General features: G+C 51.3%; 1 long non-coding RNA gene across 1 annotated transcript in view; it reads right to left on the bottom strand.

Annotated features, from left to right (window-relative positions):
* LOC112655915 (uncharacterized) overlaps nt 1–20,809 on the bottom strand; it is a 592,361-nt gene that overhangs the window by 360,744 nt on the left and 210,808 nt on the right. The gene's annotated exons all lie outside the window — the stretch shown is intronic.

The following is a 20,809-nucleotide window of genomic DNA, read 5'->3' as shown; positions in this document are numbered from 1 at the left end:
CCCCTCTACCTGTCTCGCAGTTACACGGAGCCATATTTCAGTAGACAGCTACATTATAGTATCCTGTTTCTGACAAGATTACAAGTAGGAGATTAATCCTCTGGGTACACCTTAATTGTGGGAAAGGTCCCTGTCCCCAAAATCCACCAAAGATTGATGACAGGTGTGTGCCAGAGGCTGGCCACTGCGATCCTGTCCCATGTACTAGGAATGGGGGAAACCATCCAGAGAGGATGCTTTCTCTGGGGCACGTGCACGTCCTTGTGACTAGTGCTCTGAGAAAGGCAGACATGGATTTTGAATGACCAGGACTGCACACTTTTTGGTGCAAGTTTCTGAATTTAAAAACACTTGATAATTTTAGTTTTTTACCATGGTTTTAAGTTATGAAAAATACATAGAAAACCTAAAAATAAAGGGATAACAAGGAATTTGCTTTGAGATTTTAGATATTTCAAACTGGAAAGTGGCATCCTCACTCCTAAAATGTGGCTGACAAAGCCTGCCAACCTCACAGGAATGTGAGCTCCTGGTGTCTCCCCAATAAAGGACTCAGACTGCTGATGGGAGTGACTCTGAGCTGTAGTTCAAAACATGCCAGGCCACCTTTATAGCTGACAAAGCATCCCCCTGCCACCATGTGTGCAGGGCAAGGATGGGAGAGGCTATGCTACAGGCTGAACTTCAACCATAGGTCAGAATCCTAGCCCCCCATTACTCAGGAGAGACTGTGTTTGGAGAGAGAGCTTATAAAGAGGTCAATAAGGTAAAACAAGGTCACAAGGGTGACCCCAACTCAATATGACTGGTGTCCTTCCAAGAGGAGGTGATAAGGACATAAACCACCCAGGGAGAAGACGGCCATCTGCAAGCCATGTGGAGAGACCCCAGAAGAGACCCTGATCTTGGATTTCTTGCCTCCAAAATGGTATGAAATAAATTTCTGGTGGTTAGGCCCACAATCTGTGGCACTTTGATGGGGCTGCCCGAGATGACTAAGGCAGCAGAGTTGAGGAGGAAAGAAGAGGGGCCCAGGGCTGGGAGCACAGGATCTCTTCCCTGGAATCAGAGATGGCCATCCTCCAGCTTGGGGCACAGTTCTGACAACAAAGTATGACCAGCTGACAAATGCAGGACAAGACCCAGTGACACTTCTCAGAGCCTGGATCCAGCCTGGAGGCCCTTCCAGTGGCGTGAACCGAAACAGCCCTTCTTTATTCAAGTTGATTTCTGCTGGGTTCCTACCATGTGGAATTTAAAAGCTCAAATGCATGTAGAAAAGCCAAAGTATGTAGATGGTGACTTTGTCTACACCTGAGGCTGAGCAAACAGGTGCAACGTGAAGCTGCTACTCCACCACGTTTGTCTAGAAAATATACCCATGACTTCACAGTATATTTATTCTGATATCATGACAATCTGTGAAACCCATCAGACAGTGTTGCTTTCTTAGGCGAATCATGTCACACTATGACTTTGATTCCGTATCTTCTTCCGTTGGAGGAAAATCTGTGTCTGAATTTAGATATGTGAATTTCAAAGCTGCTTGTTAATACATCACACTAGTCTTTTCTTCCAGTATTTCGATTTGCCGTCACCGAGTTTAGTCGCCACAACCACCTTGACAACTTATTCCATGAAAGCCACCTTGGGCTTCTACATTGGGGGTTTCACAGACAGTGTGCTACCAGCATGGTTACACCCCAGTCAGGTCACCCTGGAAGAAGCAGTGACATAGCACAGGAATGTGCTCTGAACGGAGAGACAACCTGGAGTCCATGTTCAGCCCTGAAGGGGGTCAGATGCATGCCTGAGCAAGTCACTTAATGCTTCAAGTCAGGGCCATTCAGAGGATAAAATTTCAAAAACTACATATGAAGCATTTATCACAGTGCTTGGCACCTAGTAATTGCTCAACAAAGTCTAAGCTTTAAAAACAGTGGCTGGCGTCCCGAAACCAAAAAAGCCCATTTCATAAAAGAGAAACTAGAAAAGTATGGATTTTAGTTAATAAAGTACAAGTATCGGTCCACTGGTATGTCAGGTGTGCCGTACAAATGTGATATATGAACAGCAGGGGAACCGGGTGGCAGGCATCTGGGGACTCTGTACTATCTCTGCAACTTTTCTATAAAGCTGAGGCTATCCTAAACTTCCGAAGTCCATTTAAACACTGATATGTACAGCCCCGATCGGACTTCGGAAGTGTGGTACCCTGTCTCCTGGCTCTGCCCACGTTCTGTGCCACCCTTCTTTCCCCAGACAGGCGTGCTGGCAGAGCAGGGGCTGGGCTCCGTTCTGCACAGACTCTCCCATCTCCTGGAAGAGCGCCTGGAATGGAGTCGTTGACAGAAGGGGTGCAGCTGTATAACTAACTGCTCGGCCAGAAACGCAGCCGGCCCCGTGCTGTACCGCGTCTGCAGCTTCGCCTCAGCTTCCCACCTGCATCTCCTCTGGGAGGCGCTGGACAGGAGAAAGGTCCTACCAGGCCCCATCGGTAACTGCACGGTTTTGGGCATCCCAGCCTCTTCTCAGGTCTCGATTTCTTCCCCAGATGAGTCAGGAGATGCAAACACTGAGTCTCCATCACAATTCCCTGTGATGATTTTGGTCCAGCGCAGTTTTTCTCAGTGTGAGTCTGAGATGCTTGGCATGGTTGCCAAAAATGCAGAAGCCCAGGCCCTTGATTGACTTCAGGACTCAGAACCTCCAGAACTGGGGCCTGGCAGCTCCACAGTTAGTTCTGCTGCAGATCCCCAGCCCACTGGAAGCCGTGTGGGGAGAGAGGCCCAGCAGACTCTGCCCCACCATCCCTGACCCGCAGACTTGGCTGGCCAGAAACAGTCTTCACAAACTTGAGTGTGCCCAGCACCCCTGGGGCTGTTTATGAGGTTGCAGATCCTGGTCACGCCCCAACAGGCTCTGATTTGGTGGGTCTGAGGGGAGGTCAGGAATCTGCTTTAGGAAAAGCTATCTGGGGACTCTGACCTAGATGACCAAGGGACCACTGGGTGGAAATCCTCCAAGTAGGGACATGCATCATGTGTGGCGTGGCACCTGCCACATAGTACGTATGCATGATGACGTGACGCAGGCACACCTGAATGAACTCCCCTGAGGGAGTAAGTTTTGCTTACACTGCTGCAAGAATGAGCCTCTGACCATTACCCCTCAACAAAAAGTGAATAAGTACATGGAAAGTGACATTTGTATATGGAGGCCTGCCCTTGAAAATTATTCCACTTCTCAATAGAATATTCCTCAGCCATTAGAAACGACGAACACCCACCATTTGCTTCGACGTGGATGGAACTGGAGGGTATTATGCTGAGTGAGGTCAGTCAATCGGAGAAGGACAAACATTATATGGTCTCATTCATTTGGGGAATATAAAAATAGTGAAAGGGAATAAAGGGGAAAGGAGAAAAAATGAGTGGGAAATATCAGAAAGGGAGACAGAACATGAGAGACTCCTAACTCTGGGAAACGAACAAGGGGTAGTGGAAGGGGAGGTGGGCAGGGGATGGGTGGGGTGACTGGGTGACGGGCACTGAAGGGGGCACTTGATGGGATGGGCCCTGGGTGTTATGCTATATGTTGGCAAATTGAACTCCAATTAAAAAATATACAAAAAAAGAAAGAAAATTATTCCACCTCTATGCAGCTACGAATGTTTGCATGACCCCTCCCATTCTGTCTGACCAAGGACCTGATCATGACTGAGAGCACCAGTGGGAAGACTGAAGCTACACAGGTGTAGGTATGGTGAGCAGCAGAGAGAAGATACAGCACCTGCAGCCCTAAGTGCCCAATGCACGTTATCTCCTGGAAAACTCCATCTTGGTCCTAATGTTAGTGCCCAGGCTGGGAGCCAGTCTGCAAGCGAGTATGCCTCTGAGGAACAAGTTGCCAGGCAGGAGGTGCACATCCAACAGGGTAATGCGGAAACTTGTCTCCCCAAAGCCCCACAGCCTCAGAGGAGCAGGAGGTATGGGCTGGGCAGAGGTGGCCATGGAGGGAGGTTCCCTTCCTGCTGGAGGGCCAGCAGAGTAGAAAGGTCTTGGCATTCCCAGGATGACTGCACCCCTCTCTTGGAGTGGCCTTCCCCACCGATCCTGAGGGTGGCCTCTTCCTAAGGATGGTACTGGGGCCAAGAGTGAGCAGTAAGTGTAGGATTCCAGTGGGGTTGGCCATCTGCACAGTTTCACAAAGAAATGTGGCCTCTGAAAGTAGACACATAAGGGCCACAGTCAACGTGTTTCTCCTGCTTGCTGCCACTCTTTAAGGAAGTATCTTCCCGAATAAAATCCAAGGATCATGCTGGAAGAAGAATGCTGGGTGGAGGAGGCTGACCCGAGCACTCTGTGGGGTTTCTAAGCACTCTGAGGGTCTGGGCCTCTGATGCAGGGGATGTAGGACAGGCCCTAGATGCCAGCAGCCAAGTGGTGGGGAGATCAGCCTGGCAGATGGCAGGGGAGCCCCACTATCTTCACATGAGCACCTGAAGAGGCAGCAGACTGGCTAGCTGTCCTGGTCCCGTCCCTCCCCATTCTTCCTGCCTGGGACCCAGGCTGATGCCCAAGATGGAGCAGCCATCCCAGTGAGGGCCCCCAAGGGCAGGGAGCAAGCAGGACCTGGAAGGTGAAGACGTCTCTGACCATCAGCACCAGTCTCCCAGCATCTCCCTCAAACCTCGTTGGCTGAACCACCTGGTGTCTGTCAAAGGCCAGGAAGCCTGCCTGGGGAAGCAGTGGGGACAAGGTCCTGTGGGGGCATGCCCACCCTGACAGCAGACGTAGGCTGCGTCCCAGGGCTACATCTGGAATCAGTGTGTGCCCCATCGAAGGGAACAGTGTCCGATTTCACTGGCCCAACAAAACCTATCTGCTGTGGCTCTAGCCACTGTTCCCTGTTTGCCATCTCGGGCTCCCACGGTCAATTCGCCATGCACACACAGTGCTGGCTGTGAAAAGCAGGAAGGGGACAGGCCCCACCGCTTACATGCGTGTGCTGGAATTCTATTTCCTCTTTGATGAAAGATTTGAAATTTTTACCCTGTCACAGAACAAAGGGAACTATGATTTCTGTTTCCCATTTGCATACCTGATTTCATGCACTTTTGACAGTTGTATCATGCTTCTGACAGTTATGATTTCCCCCCTAAGGGAAGTGGAGCGGGAGAGCCTCTCCCTCGCCCCTGTCGGCTCATCCCCAGAAGTGACACGCTGCGGAACCTCAAGAATGGGTTTAGCACAACGTTTAACCTTCAGTTTGGAAAACAGCCCCACAAATCTCTGATGTTTCCTTAAAGGTAAACAAAAATATGCTGGTAAGTCATCTGCTTCAAAATGCTAAGCATTCAGGGATGGGCTCCCTCAAAGAACATTCTAGCATTGGCCCAGAGGTCTGGAGGTGCCTGTGCTGGGCCACGTCAAACACAAGCCATTCTGCATCGTCCTGCGGACACTTGCCACAAGGCAGGCTCGGCCCCGTTCCCACAGAGCTCACTGTCTAGCAGACACACAGGCTCCACTTACACAATCACAGATGAGCATTCACATGGCGCTCACGATGAGGAGATCCATGCGGGGCTTCCCAAAAGGAGCCACATTTGAATAAATCAAGATGCCACCATCTTGATTCCCCACAGACCTGGGAGGTTGACCAGAGCTCTCCAGAAGGGATGCTTATGCTATCATTTTTCGCTACAGTCTCAATCTTCCGCACCACTGGCCCTCGGCACGTTCCTCACAGAGGACCACCAACGCCAAAGGCAGACATGTGCTTCCACCCGCAGGCCTTGCCCTCCCAAGTCTTTGGTTTCTATACCAAGAGCTTCACACGTTCTCCGGCTCCCTGCAAGGACAAGGCAGGCTGAACCCAAGGGTTGACCTCAGAGGAAGACAGACACTCAAATATCCTTTTTCCCAACCTCCGTGAGCTGCACGTGATTTTGAACAGTGCACCAAAAGCTACCTATAATCCAAGCTGCTACAGGATGCGTACTCCCCAGATGGATGTCAGGTGTGGGGGCCAAGCCACACAGCAGTGGACAGTCTGGAGGGCAGGAGAAACAGTTCTGGGGACAGGCTTTCAAGTGAGTTGTTTCAAATTTCATCTGGTTCTAAAATAAAACAAAATAGAGACACTACTCTGACCAAAGCAGTCTGTCCCCTCCTGAGAGATTTCAACAGGCACACAATGCACTTCTCTCAGATTTCACCCCAAACAAATTATGCCACAAGTGACTTCCTTAAACATCACAAGATTCACACAGGTCCTAGTAATGTGCTACTCTCGGAATAGCAGCCCTGCCATAACTTTGATGACAATCCAAAGCCAGAGGCTGGTGACCTTATGCTGTTTGGTAAAGTCCGCTTGCGATTTTCCAGACAGCAATGAGCTCACGCCCAAGTGGGCATGTGCTTCTATAGATGCCCGGTGCCCTCTTCTCCCCCACCAAGGACAGACTTGCTAATTTGCTGCTGACCGACAGGCCACAGGGGCGTGAGTGCATGTCGTGGGGCCACTGCGCAAGCTGCAACCCAGATTGAATCAAACACACTGGCCAGATCCTTCAAATAGGAGCATAGACAGCCATTCTACAAAAATTATCACAATGCTGAACTACAAAACAGAGTCCATCAGAGAGTAAAAACAGCGATACTTTCTGGAGAAAAATTATAGCTGCCACTTCCAGGTTCTCTGCAGTAATTAACCTAGATGCGCAGAGGTGATGAGAGGCCCCTAATGACTCTATCGCTCAGAAAGGCAGCATTTCCTTTGGATCTCCCCAGACAGTATCATCAGGGTGTTGTCAGGGCAAACAATACCCTTATCTAGCTTCTTTTCAAGTCACCTGATTAACTGGAGAAAATAGAAACTGAGAGAATAGAGCATGTCCTTGCACGGAGGCAGTAAATGTCACTGAAAGTCCAGGGGACCGGCCTGCCTTTGCTCTCCATCCCGGCCACAGGGTCCCCTGGGGCCACTCAGCCATTCCGCAGCCAGCCCGTGGCTGAGGATGGAGCTCCATCCTCAGCCCCCCTTCAGGGCTGGACAGAAAAGCCACCTCCTCCTGGAAGCCCTAGCCAACCTGCTCCAGGAGGGCAGGACTCCCTGAAAGGCCCAGCCACAGTTCAGTTCCCACTGTGTGGGGGCTTCTGGTCTGCATGCGACATTGCAGCCTACCCAACCTCAGCAAATCTGGGATTGCTCAAAGGAAACCAGCAGTCACCTGGTAGCCTGGAAGCCGCTCTGGTGGTGGAGAGCTTCTCTTTCCTAAATCTAGCCCACGTTGTGGAATGAGAGGCAGAGCACCTGGGAGGGAACCCTCAGGCCCAGACGCAGCCCTTTACGGTAGAGAATGTCAAAGAGTTTCCATGAACGTTCGAGCTTGCCTCAGTTTACCCCTTTATTGAGGTTGACAAGAAAGTCTTTTTCTTAGAAAAGGAAGGCCGTCCCCCACCAATGTCAGTGCGTAACACAGAAGATGCTTGTTAGCAGAGCTGTTCATAATAACAGCGACCCCTCCTTCTGGAGGTGCTGCATGTAAGAGCCTGGGCTACACCCCTCACCCACCCATCTCAGAGAAGACACAGCTACAGCCTGTCCTCTCTGGGGAACCCTGGCAGAACAGGGAATGCCAGATACTCCTGGGGAGGTCTGGAACAATGCTGATTTTTCAACAATCCCAAGGGCGTTTTTCTTCTAATAAAATGTAGGGGACAAGATGTGTGTGTGTGTGCGCATGCACGCACATGCATCTAAATGGGTGTTTGTAGGTGTGTACATGCATGTGCGTGCATGTGCATGTGTATAATTCCTTTTGTCTTCCTGGCTCACACTACCCAGTGTGGCAGAAGCCATGCTACAAGGCAGCTTTCAGGGGGGGTGGTACGTAGGGCTTCCTGGTGGGGGGACGGGCTCCAGGCGCCTGCAGGCCACCTGCCCTACATGACCAGGCTTGGGGCTGTAGCTTGACTAGAACCCATTCGTCCCAAGTCACCCACCGGGGCATCGCCAGCCCCTGTTCAGGAAACCGTGCTCCTGCCCAACAAGGCCGCGTGCCCCTCCCTCGCCCCAGGGGCAGACTGAGCTGGGCAGGCAGGGCCTGAAAAGCAAACGTTCTTCTGAACCCTATGGGCTCATTATTCACTAGAACAGTGGTAACATAATACATTTTCATTTACTTAGCCTTAAATATATGTAAATTAAAGGGTTTTCTTTTATTAAAAATAATGCGAAACTCGCCACTGATGTGTTTTTGTTATTCTAAAAAGAAGCAGTACCAGAGGAAAGAGGCTTTAATGACATCTCACATTCAGATTTGTGTCTTGCTGGAGAAAGAGGGGCCTCTCCGCCCCAGGGCCCGAGCTCCCGATAAAGCCCTGCCCACTGGTGCTGCCGCCGCCTTCTCCGCCGCCGTACACCCTCTCATTGTCTTACGTTGTGGTGGAGGAATGGCTCGCCCTGGTTGGAAGCCTAACCGTGGCCAAGAAGGAGGACCAGATTGCCGCCCTCCCGTCGGAGCGGGGAATATTGGGGAAGCAGCGATCGGTGGGGGAGAGTGCCCGAGCTTCATTAACTCAGGAGGCAAAGGCCCCACCGCGGCTTCCCGAAGAAAGGGCTGGCCCATCACGGCGCCGCCTCCCTCTCCAGCCCTGCGCCCTGTACCCCCCTCCCGGCCACAAAGCCCCCAGCAGTCACCCTGTCCGTGCCTGCCTCCGGGTACAACTCTCCCCCAAACTCCTTCTGCCAACAGCCTGGCCTCAGGCCTCTCCGCTGGCATCCGGCCCTTCGGGGACCTCCTCATCCCTTTCAGCAGGACACCCTGCCTGCTGACCATTAGCACCGGTTCGACGTTCTGCGTGGGCATCTTGGGGCTGCAGTATCAAGCTGCCACACGCCGCGTGGCCCAGAGGAGCAGAGCTCCATCCTCCCCGGGCTCCACAGGCCAGAGTCCACAATCGAGGGGATGACAGGCTGCCCCCAATGGCTCCGGCAGCCCTCAGCATCCCTGGCTCAGTCTCCTCACCCCCATCTCTGCCTGGTGGGCACGTGGCGTCTTCCCCTGCCTGTCTGTGTCTTCTCCTGGCCTTCTGAGTCTCTTCTATAAGGACGCTAGTCATTGGGTTGGAGCCCACTCTCTGCCATGCGATCTTGCCTTAACTCAACCAATTATATCTGCAATGACCTGGGTTCAAATAAGTTCACATTCTGAGGGCATGGGAAGGACACGAGTGTGAGGGGACACTGCTTGACCCAAGTACCTTCTTGTCTCCCATATGAAGGCCTGGACTTGCCAAGGAGCACACGGTGGTGAGCCTAGTTAGGCTGTGATCCCCAGTCTGTTCCTTTGAGCTGTCCTCAGGCTGTCCCGCCTCTTGCATCACCTTGGCCCCCACCAAGCCTGCTCCGTGGAGTTTGCTTTCTGTGGCCCTGTCTGCCTGAGTTCTGCTCACTCCTGATTGTTTACTCCACACAGCACAGACTCGTCTGCCACCTCAGAGCCTACAGTCTGGCATTGATGACTTTTCAGACACTACCCTCCTGTCTTCAGTTAGATCCTTGGCTCCTGCTAGATGGGGTCACATCTCACTTTCCTGTCTCACCCTGGCATTTAGTGAGCTGCAATGCAGGTAATCAGGAGACATTTGGAGGGATAGGGGATCACGTCCTGTTTCAGTGACATCCCAACCCTGAGATTATAAGACAAGCTCTGGGGACAGTGCCTTTTGAGTCCAAAACTAATCTTAGAGGATCAAAAGTATTTTAAAACACCTACAGCATCTTCCTAATAAAAATAAAATATTTGTATAGCAAAACAGGCCCAGAGCCAGGCCACATGCTTTGATGGGGCCCCTCTTAGGCGCCAGCCCCTGGTGGCATCACAGGTGTGGGTGGGTGAGCCATAGGATGGGAATGGGGAGAGCACAGTAGGTTTCATGCCCTTGCAGGGATCCCCCCTGCGTTTCTGGCAGCATCTCCAGCTGCTTCTCCTTGGCCTGGAGCTCAGGGTAGAGGGCCATCACTGCGCCCTTGCCAGGCCACAGCCAGGAAGCACTGCCCACTGCTTTGAGCCTTCAGCTCAAACCAGTATGAATGCCATTCTCCCTCCGTGCTTATCACTGTCCAGCTCTGAAGTCCCTTCAGCCCCAGCTGAAGTCTTTCTTCTCCAAAACTGGCATAGAATCTCGCTGAGACTCGCAGATACCCTGCTCCTTGTCTTAGAGCAGCACATTTCAGGACTTGGAACATGTCTGAGGCTATGGCACAGAACATGTGCATCTCTGTCGGAACCTGGTGGGACGTGAGTTCTGGTGCTGCCAGAGAGCCGCGAAGCCCTATGAGTGGCTTCTGCGGTGCAGAAAGCATCTTGCTCTGTGTGGCCACTGCACCCCCGGGTCCTGCCCTTGGGAGCCTCTTCCTAGGGAGCGCTAAGGCAGCTGAGAAAGAGGGTGGGGCCTGATTCCAAGTGCCAGGAGTCACAGTCACACGCATCACCTCCCTCTGATTCTCCTCCCTTGCTGCAGATCCAAACCACCACAATAAAGCCAGTACCCACACAATACACAGTAACTGCAGATAAGGCTGGACCACAACCAGGAGCAGAGCGAGGTGGGCCCACACGGTCCCTGCTCCGTGGCATGGAAATTGTTACCAAGATTGCTATCCACAGGTTTGGTGGGTTCTCATCCAAGATCTTCCTGGTCTGTGTGACTACAGACAGAAACAGTAAAATCAGCTGGTGGGGCGGGAGGCATGGTGGAGCAGAGTGGAGCAGCCCCAGGTAGCAGGAACGCGGAGAGGAGGATGACACAGGATGGGCAGAGGAAGGTCTGTGTGTCCTGTGGATGGCACACAGGCTGAAGTGTCTGGCATGGCACCTTCCCCACCGGACCCACGACCGGCTGGCTCAGCCTTGGTCCTCAGCTCATGGTCTGTTGATGAGAGCTTGTCTCTATGTTTTCTATGCATCTCTCTTTTCCACAAATTGTCAGGGAACTGGGCTGACTCCAACACTTCATGTCCCCACACCCGGAGTCTCAGCTTTCACGTGTGCTGAGGGATGAATCTTCCAGAAGCCTTTCTTTCTGGGACCCCCGCCTGCACGCAATTCCATTCCTGAGAGTAGCCAATCCCAGCTTTGCCGGTCCTGACAGAACCCCCTTTCCCACTATGTCCCTTCCATCCTAAGGGGAAAGGATACCACAGCTGACAGGCCAGGCTAGAAAGAGGACAACCTGAAGGCAGACTTTGAAAGAAAGTGGCAGAAGGAAGTGTCAGGATGTCAAGAGTGGGTGTCTAGCACGTGGACCGGCTGAGCGAGTGTAGAGGAAGTGACCAGTGGAGAAAGTAACAGTCCAGATCCCCTACCCCAAGGACCCAAATTCAAATTCTGCATTATCGCCCATGTGTCAGAATTCTGGGACCACCTCTGTGTCTAATGCTGCCCCCTCTGCTGAGCCCAGGTAAGCGTCCCCAGTGGGAGCACACAGGGATGGAGGAAGGCCAGTGCGGTGGCAAATGTCCCCCCAAAGACCACAGCTCAGGGAGGACCAAGGGCTCACAGCCAAGACCCCTTCCTCTCTACCAGGACAAGGGACTCATGACCACAGGAACCTCGGAATGTGACCTTGTTTAGAAACAAGGTGTTTGCAGGTATACTAGTTAAGATGAGGTTATACAGGAGCAGGGACCCTAACTGAGATGATTGGTGTCCCTTGAAGAGGAGAGGAGAGGGGCGCCTGGGGGGCTCAGTCAATTGAGTGTCTGACTCTTGGTTTTGGCTCAAGTCATGATCTCAGAGTCCTGGGATCGATCCTTGTGTAGGGCTCCGTGCTGGGTGTGGAATCAGCTTAAAATTCTCTCTCCCTCTCTCCCCCACCTTAAAAAGGAAAAGGAGAGAAGATACGGGCACACACATCACAGAGGGAGATGCCATGTGGCCACAGGGGCAGAGACGAGAAGGACGTTTCTGTGAGCCACGGAGCCCCAGACGCTGGAAGAGGCAGGAGGGATTCAGCCCCGCAGGTGTCAGAGGGACACCTTGATTTTGGACTTCTGGTCTCCAGAGCCATAAGACAATAAACTTGTGTTGCTTCAGCCTCCAGTTGGTGGTGCTGTGTTACAGCAGTCCCAGGAGACCACGCATCCTCCCCCGGTTATGCCCTACTGTGCTGCCTGGCCCTTCCCAGGCCTCGTGTGAGGCACCCTTGAAAGGCCCCCACCCCCAGAGCACCCTATGGGATTGTCCAAGGTTGTTGATAACCTGCAGCTCAGCCCAGGCCCCTCTACCCTCCACTTTGGTCCATCTCCCAGGGTGGCTAGCCCACCACAGACGGCGATGCTTAGTGGGGGCAGGATTGCAGAAGACTTTCGTTTCATGAGGAATCCCACAAATACTGCTTTGCTATGGTTGTGATTATAACGTAGCAGAAGGCTCTTACATCTGCATTTTGAGTCATGTGCTCGCACACACACAGGCTACTGAGAAGCCAGGAGCTATAGCGATTGGTCCATCAGGGGATGAAGCCTAGGCAAGTGCTAGCTTTGTAAATAAAACGTGCAGTGGAAGCAGAGCCTCCAGCCTCCTGCCCTGCTCTCCCTGCTTCCCGACTGGCAGCAAGACTGACTCACTTGGGCATTTCTGCAGTAGATTGTTAGAACACCGGAAGCTGGCAGAGGGCTCGGTGCTCTGAAACCTGATGCCCCTTCCAGGAAGAAGTGAGAGCCCTTCCCCAACTCATGATGATGGGCTGCTGGCCGTGGTGGCCATGGTTCCGCTGAATTGTCACCCTCTCGACTGGACTGCCACCACAAGACAGGCTGGTCACATTAACTAGGAAAGTTCTGATGGTGTCGTTGGAGCCCACCATGATCTCTGAGGCAGATGTGTGGCCTTGAGCTGAGGGGACACACAGCAGCCCCAGGCAGAAGTCGTGCATGAGCACATAGTCATTGGAGGGCAGTGTGGCCTAGGATCTCAAATACGGGTTACAACCACCACCGTCAACATCTTGGGAGACCCCAGGTGATGCGACTTCTCAGGTGAATCCCCCACAAGCATATTCGCCTCCAAGGGATACACGCAAGACCTTGCAAATTATTCCTGAATTTACCTTGTCACCGAATGGATTCCATGCAGTACTGTCATGTGGCTGAACACAGACTGTCACTCAGCCCTCCAGGGAAAATGAACACCTGCTATGGTTGTGTGAAGCCTTGGTCCAGCGATGGACACAGAGGGCTCCCAGGATGGGTGAGTGAGCTCAGAGGCAGGAGGGCCACACACAAACCAGGATGTGGGCACACTGCTGGGGACACACAGGGGAGGGCAGAAGCCCGCTGAAGGTCATCCCACAACAGCACAGAAGCTGGGGATGGAAATGGGCATCCAATTCTGAAGCTACGCACACCTGCTCCAGCAAACCCAAGCGAGGACATCTGTGTTCTAGAAATTACTTCCCAATTTTCTGGACCTCTAAGAGGCAGGAAGACCGTATAATAATGATGGAATATTATGGCCAATGATGGAATGTCATCAATGGGCATGTTTTTATAGACATGTAACATACCAGATTTGATATAACACCGGACCTGAAAAAATGAGCAAAATCTGTCAGCTCTAACCCTCTAAAAGTCGAACCAATTATCTTCCCAATTCTTTTGTTGCCATGAGATGGTGAGTTGATGAAAAGTGGCACATACCCACTCTCTGCGATTCTCTAAGGGGACCTAAGATGGGCCCATCTTCCCCTTCTGCTGGACAGCTCCATGTGTGCTGTGTTACCTCCAACCCCCTCCCCCGCCCCAAGTATTCTACGACAAAAGAAAGTGTCATTTTTTTCTTTTAAAACATCTTGTTAAGATAAAAAGGAAATAACTGATGCAATTCAAAAGCCAACCAACTCCCTCAGCAATGAGGGAGCCACATGACATGCAGGGAGGTATTTGTTGTCCAACAGTCTTGTAACCACAAGCTTCTACTTTCCCCCAAACTGCCTTAATTTCAGCAGCCCCTGTTATCTGACAACATACAATGCATTTCATCTGGGTTTGGGCTTAGAAATTAGAAGGAACGCAGAGAAAGAGGGAGCCAACAACTGAAACTAGCTGTTAGTCACCAAAGCACGAAAAGTTTGTCCAAGAGAACCACATGTCACCAAGTCCTCCATTGGGCTACGAGTGTGGTTATGTTGGATGGCACTGATGGGCTCCCAAGCCCCATTCATACATATTTTCTTTCTTTCTTTCTTTCTTTCTTTCTTTCTTTCTTTCTTTCTTTCTTTCTTTCTTTCTTTCTTTTTTTTTTGAAGATCTTATTTATTCAAGAGAGAGAGAGAATGCTCAGAGGACAGGGAGGGACAGAATAAGAGGGAGACAGAGAATGTCAAGCTGACTTCCTGCTGAGCATGACCTGAGCCTAAATCAAGAGTCAGACACTTAACCGACTGAGCCACCCAGGTGTCTCCATACATACTTTCTTATAAAAGAGAAACATATGTATAAAAGGGATTCTTAAAAAACATTTCTAAACTCCCCTAACATAATGCATGTGCATTGTAGGAATATTCAGATCTCTCCAGCGGCCACTCGGGGCTGGCACACTTGCATGTGTAACTTCCTGAGTCTTCACAGATGTTCCTCTGAGCCTGGCTCGTTTGCTGGAATTTCAGACCAGGGATCCCGTTGACAATACAGAAAGCCAGGCTGCACAATGAGAAAGTAGGCTCGAGTGGTTGCAGGTATTCTAAAATTACTCATTTGTCATGGATTTCCCACTGCCCTCCTTCAAACGACCACAGGTAAATTATTGCTACACTGTGCTGCTTCAGAAGCCATGTGTGGCTTTTACATAGTTCCTGAAAATTTCAGGGGAGATAAATGCAGTCTGGTCACAGATACCTAAGCTGAGGTACACATGTCCATGCTTTTCTAAACATCAGCTGTTCAGCTCAGGGAGGAGAAAAACCAGTATGAATGCCATTCTCCCTCCGTGCTTATCAGAGGCACGTCTCTTTCAGCAGTTAGAGGGGCTGTTTCCAGCCATGCTTCAGTTGGAGCAGAGGGCAGGAACAGTGGGATGGGCTACAGCCCCACAAAGGAAGTGTAGGGAATACACCTGCTCCCCATGATCACCGCTGAGGAGGCTGTTTTGTTCACAAACACAACCCAGAAAGGCCAAACATCCCCCTCCATTTAAGATCACATCAGAACCAAATTCCTTCCTCGAGCTCCATCTGCTTCTGCCCTTTCTAGACCTGCTGCAGCCCAGTCTCCTTCCAGGGCCACCTGGCTGGCTGCCGTGGAGCGTCAGATCAGGCAGCAATCTGGGGGCCTCTGGCCACGGAACAGGCAGTTCTCAGGGAAGAGAGGCAGAAGTCGAAGGAAAAGGCAAGGGAGATGCGCACACTTGCGTGTTCTGGTTCCCAGGGCCACGACTGAAGACGGTAACACAGGGTGAGCCCGGACGGGCCCAGCCAGGCAGGAAGTGGTCAACACTCAGGTGTGAAGGCAGTAAGAACACCTAGAGCTGCATGATGCGAGTGTGGGGCAGTCCCGGCAGGGAACCATGACGCGGTCCCCCCATGAGGCTGAGCCCAGCTGCCCTGCCCAGAAGCCACGGTGGGTGCTCTGTAGGCAGCCCTGCGCCTGCTCTGGGGGCTGCGAAGGCCTCTCCCTGCTGAAGGACTGTCAGCAGGGCTCAGATGCCTCAACAGTCCTGGCCTGCTCACGCTGCTCCTGCCCGGTGCCCGGCTCCTGTGCAGTGTCCACTCCACGCCCACCACCAAGTCGCTGAGAGCGTTTCCGCAGCCGGTTCAGCTGCACCACGCTCAGAGGGCCGTGTGGTCGCACAGGGACCCATTGGCACCTCCTAGACTCTGAGTGGTGGGCACAGGATCCTCCATCAGGACAGAAAGAACCTGCTGTCCTCTGAGGGGAGGGAGAGCAGGAAAAAACATGCTCTTCCAAACGTGGTCCCTTTACCTCCCAAACGGCCTGAGATGCCCCGGGACTGCACGCCCAGCTCCCCTTGTAAACTGAAAACATATTTATCCCGTTGTTGCTGGGTGTTGTTTTGGTTTTTTTTTTTTTTTTTTTTTAATTGATGGGAACTGGTCCGCTTTGCCATGAGGAATACCAAAGAAATGCATAATTAAAAATGGAAAAAGAAAGTCTTCTAAAGGCTGTTTACTTGGGTGATGACAGTGACACAAACGGTCCTTTCTCCTCGGAAGGCCCACCCACAGAAAGGAGCAGAACAATGCGCCGGGGCTCTGGGCACCAGACGGCCCGCAGAGGCCTCCCGCCCCGCTGCGCACTCAGCTCCCACGGCCCCCGCCTCCCGCCAGCGCCCGGCCGCTAATTGCACGTCAGCCGGGCCTCCGACCACCGGCCAGCCCGGCACAGCCGCACGGACGCCGCTCAAGTTCACGTGTTTACACGGTTTGGCGGGTCTCTTAATTATCAAAAAAGTGGAAAATCACGAATAGTTAAGCAAAAAGGGCAGGTCGACAGGGGAGAAAGGACATACCTGGGATGTGTATCAATACGGAGCATCAAGCTAAGGTGCCACCTTCGGATGGCCCCGGCCCTGGACAAACTAGGACCAGCCACGCCCTAACTTCAGGGCAACTTCCTGGAGGCTGTCCTAGTCTGCAAATTGATGGGTATGGGTCAGAAGCGGGCAGCTCTCGTTCCAGAGGGTTTAGTTACCCAAGCAAGTAAATAACAAAAGTTACATCATTTTTATCAACATTCATCATTCTAATTGCCTGAACCTCCACCAGAACAAAGTCACACCACAGTTTTATGGTATTTGATTAATGAGGGCAAGAAAATTGAAGTTTTTGCAATAAAACTAAAAAAAAAATCAACAGACTTTTATCGTTTTTTTTCCCTTATGATTTTAATTTAATGGCTCGTGTTTTCATTACTGCAGAGGCTGTACACTTTAGCTTGCAATTATGTCCCATCTGTGAAGCACTGTGTTATTACAGTTTATTCTAGTAGCTTTTCAATCACTTTTGAGTTGGGCTTTACAAGTATTCTTGCAGCAGGTGGGCTTCCTGGCATGAGCCCAGGAACACACAAAGCGCAAAGCTGGAGTTTAATGGCAGCATATGCGTGTGGCACAGAGCACCAGCCTTCCCCCATATGCTGCTAAGCAGCCTCTTCAGCCTGCCAGTCACTGTCCTTACTGACTACAGTCTCTAAGTAGTTTTCTGCCAGGGAAAAATATACCAAGGCAGCAAATTTCTCCAGTGCACCATCCTTATTACTGAGCCACCCTGTCATTAGCACACGCACAATGAACCTGAACTCGGGATGCATACCAATGAGGTGGCACCAAGCACTTCTGCTTCTTATCACTATGGAAACGCCCCCGCCCCCCCCCACCCCAGGCTGCAGTGGACAAGCAGGAATGTCCCCCACCCATATGTCACCTAGTTAACACTGTACACTGTGATGTGAACCAAAACCCGCTCCAGCCCTCACGGCTGCAGGGAGAAAGAAAGGAAACACGAAGTCTCTGCGCGTTTGGGAAGCGTTCGCCTTCGGAATTCTGGATTCGGCACAGCCACGGCTCACGGCTCTCTGTAGGAGTGATGCTTCAATCTATAAATAATGTTCTCCCAGTAAATCAGCAAGTGAATTTAAACAATCTAAAAGAAATTGCTTCATCCCATTAAAAAAATGGGAGGCCGAAGATTATTGTTTTTGATTAAAAAAAGAGGGCTTCATGTGTAAGAGGCTGGGATGGCTCCCAGCCCTCCTCCATGCAAGTTGCACCTGAGCCCTGTACAAAACGTACCTAAGGAGACAAAGACTCAAAATGTTCGTGTGTAAAGGACCTTTCCATCTGCATACTGTGAACTTCGCAGGAACATACAGACAAAATCTTTTGTTTTCTGTGTGTGTCTTTAACGAGGGACAGACGCTCCGATTTTATCTCACAGCTCAATCTGTATCCACCTAAGAGGTTCTGACTTCCATGTTTCTGCACCGTGGTTCAGCGCATTTCCCTTGGCAGCGTTAACCACCAGGAGATGACTGCTGCTCTCAATTCCACCAGCAGTTCTAAAATCACGCTCACCCCTGAGTGCTGGTATGCAAAAGTCGGTATCGCCCCCCCTGAACTGGCTGCCCCTCTGCTCTAACAGCCGCTCCACACCCTTCTCTGCATACTGACTGTGCAGGACTGACTCTCTTCCTGCAGGGACTATCTCCGCTGTCATTCACCTGGCGGTAGAGACTGTCAGAAGTGAGCACTGAGCTCACTGAGTATATCCCCCCCCTTCCTTGTGTCGTGCACATCCTGGGGACCCCTTATGAAGTGCAGAGCTCTATCAAGTAAAATGGTGCAGCAGCCCTGAACATACTGGGAATCTAAGTGAAGTAATATTTAAGGCACAAATACAGTGTTATTTTTCAAGAACACCCATCAAAGATTAGATGCTGTGAAATAGTCATGCTGCTACGTGGCGTGACAAACTGACTTCTGAACACAAAATCAACTAGACTTATGTCAGGACTGGTGATATTCCCCAGGTACCATCACTTATAGAACATTTATTTTTTATTATAAAAGCAATTCTAGATATATGTGAAATTCACTGGATTCTAATGGGAATAATTTCCTCCTGCATAATGTGTCCCGATGGGAATCCTACAACTCTTTGATTTTTGTTTTTAAGTTAAAGACATCAAGGGAAAGAAAACTCCTTCAGAGAGAAGAAAGAACAGAGCTCAGCCCAGCAGCCCACTCAGGCAACCCAGAAAGAGTCAGAGGGAGGAGGCAGCCAGGGAGCCTCCATCCAGTGCCAAGGGCTATTGGCCATTCTCCCCAAATACAAGAGGGGCAACCCAGAGTAAGAGGTGGAACCAAAACAATTCGGTAACGTTCACCTTGCAGTTACTTGGGAGATTTCAATTATCCTACAGAACACACATTCCCTGACCAGGATGTGACAAATGACTGTAAGAACCTGGAGAACTGAAGAAACTCATATTTACATTTAGTCCATTTTCTTCCTTCTCAGATCAAGATCCTGAAATCCACTGTACATGGCCCTGCCCACCGTGAGGGCTCAGATGGGAACAGAACGTGTGGGCTGGCTCCTGCCACCCCTGCCGGGTTTTCTGTTCATCGCCTTGGGAAGAACAGCTGATCTGTGTCTGGACATCCTAGGTTCGGATGTAGCTGGGGATCCGGGAACTCCTTCAGACCACAGTGTGCATCACTAACAAGCCTGGCACTTCTGTGATCCAAGGTGGGCAGGGGTAGGGGGGCTCTTCCTGTCCTTGTGCAGATGGTCATTCCTCAGCTCCTGGTCCCAGACCTCATGCATTCCAGGTGTCTGACCAGGACACCTGTCCCCACATGACAGACATGGGTGGGGTGCTGGCACTACACACAGCCCCTGGGTCCCTCAGCCAGTGCACGGAGATGGTGTCCTGCCACTGTACCAGCTGAGCCTCGAGACTCACTCAGCCTGGCCAGGGCTAGAAGATGCTGCCCAACCTGACCAGTGCCCATGGTCAGGTGCACACAGACAGACTTCCGTTCCCTTTGGCTAGCATCCTATCTCACAGCTACACATCTATTCTGGCGGGCCAGAACCCATACCTCCTGATTAGAAAACACTCTGAGCACAAGTCTCTTCCACAATTTTTCTTCATGGAGGTTGTTCTGGGTTGAATCGTGTCCCCCAAAACACAGATGAAAGCTCTAACCCAAACCTCAGAATGTGATCTTATTTGGAAACAGGATCGCTGCAGATGTGACTAGTTACAATGAGTTCTCACACAGAGTAGAGTGGCCCCTAATCTGATAGGACTGGTATCCCTCTAAAAATAGGGACATTTGGAGGTGGAAAGGACACATAGGGGGAGGATGGCCACCTGAGGGTAGAAGCTGAGCCCTTGGAGCCCCCGGAGCCAGAGAGATAGGGAAGGCCCTTCCAACCCGGGGCAGGTACCGTGGATGGCCTGTCCTCCTTGGAGGTGCCATTTACAGAAGCACAGTCCTGTCAGAAAAGCAGATCTGTGCTCAAAAAGAATAATACCGGGCAGCCTGGGTGGCTCAATGGTTTGGTGCCGCCTTCAACCCAGGGCTTGATCCTGGAGACCTGGGATGGAGTCCCTCCTCAGGCTCCCTGCATGGAGCCTGCTTCTCCCTCTGCCTGTGTCTCTGCCTTTCTCTCTTTCTGTCTCTCATGAAAAAGAAGAAAGAGAAAGAAAGAAAGAAAGAAAGAAAGAAAGAAAGAAAGAAAGAAAGAAAGAAAGAAAGAAAGAAAGAAAGAATAATACCAACAACAAAAATGTATACCACTATAATGAGCCAATTTTTATAATCTCTTGTGAGTGTTACAATTTGTGTTGATGAGCCACCCATCTCATCTCTGACACAAAGGTGGAGGGGAAGAGACCTGGTCATTTCCCCTGGGAGTCGCACACCTAATTTGTCTCAGCCGCAGCCCCCAGGTGCCTCTTGCCTGGCTCCCTCCCCACTGACACAGTACAGAGGAAGTTTCAGCTTCTGTCCTTTGCAATTATGCAAGCCGAGAGCCTGCAAGCTGTGAATGCACGCCAGCACTTCTCTCGCTCACTCTATTTACACCACACCAACCAGGAAGGTAAACAAATACAGAAAATGAATAGATGGCTCTGTGTTACTGTCCAGGTCAGAAGTCACAGAAAGGTTTTCTTTCCTGAGTGCCCAGGAGTGTGAATCTGTCCTGACCTTGCCCACGGGGCAGCAGCTTCCTGAAGTTCTGCTGTGCCTTACCTCCGGTGACCT

The sequence above is a fragment of the Canis lupus genome, chromosome 22, assembly GCF_003254725.2.
Source record: "Canis lupus dingo isolate Sandy chromosome 22, ASM325472v2, whole genome shotgun sequence".
NCBI classification, from domain to species: Eukaryota; Metazoa; Chordata; class Mammalia; order Carnivora; family Canidae; genus Canis; species Canis lupus.
The sequence above is the reverse complement of the archived record's forward strand: the minus strand, read 5'-3'. Positions and strand labels throughout refer to the sequence as shown.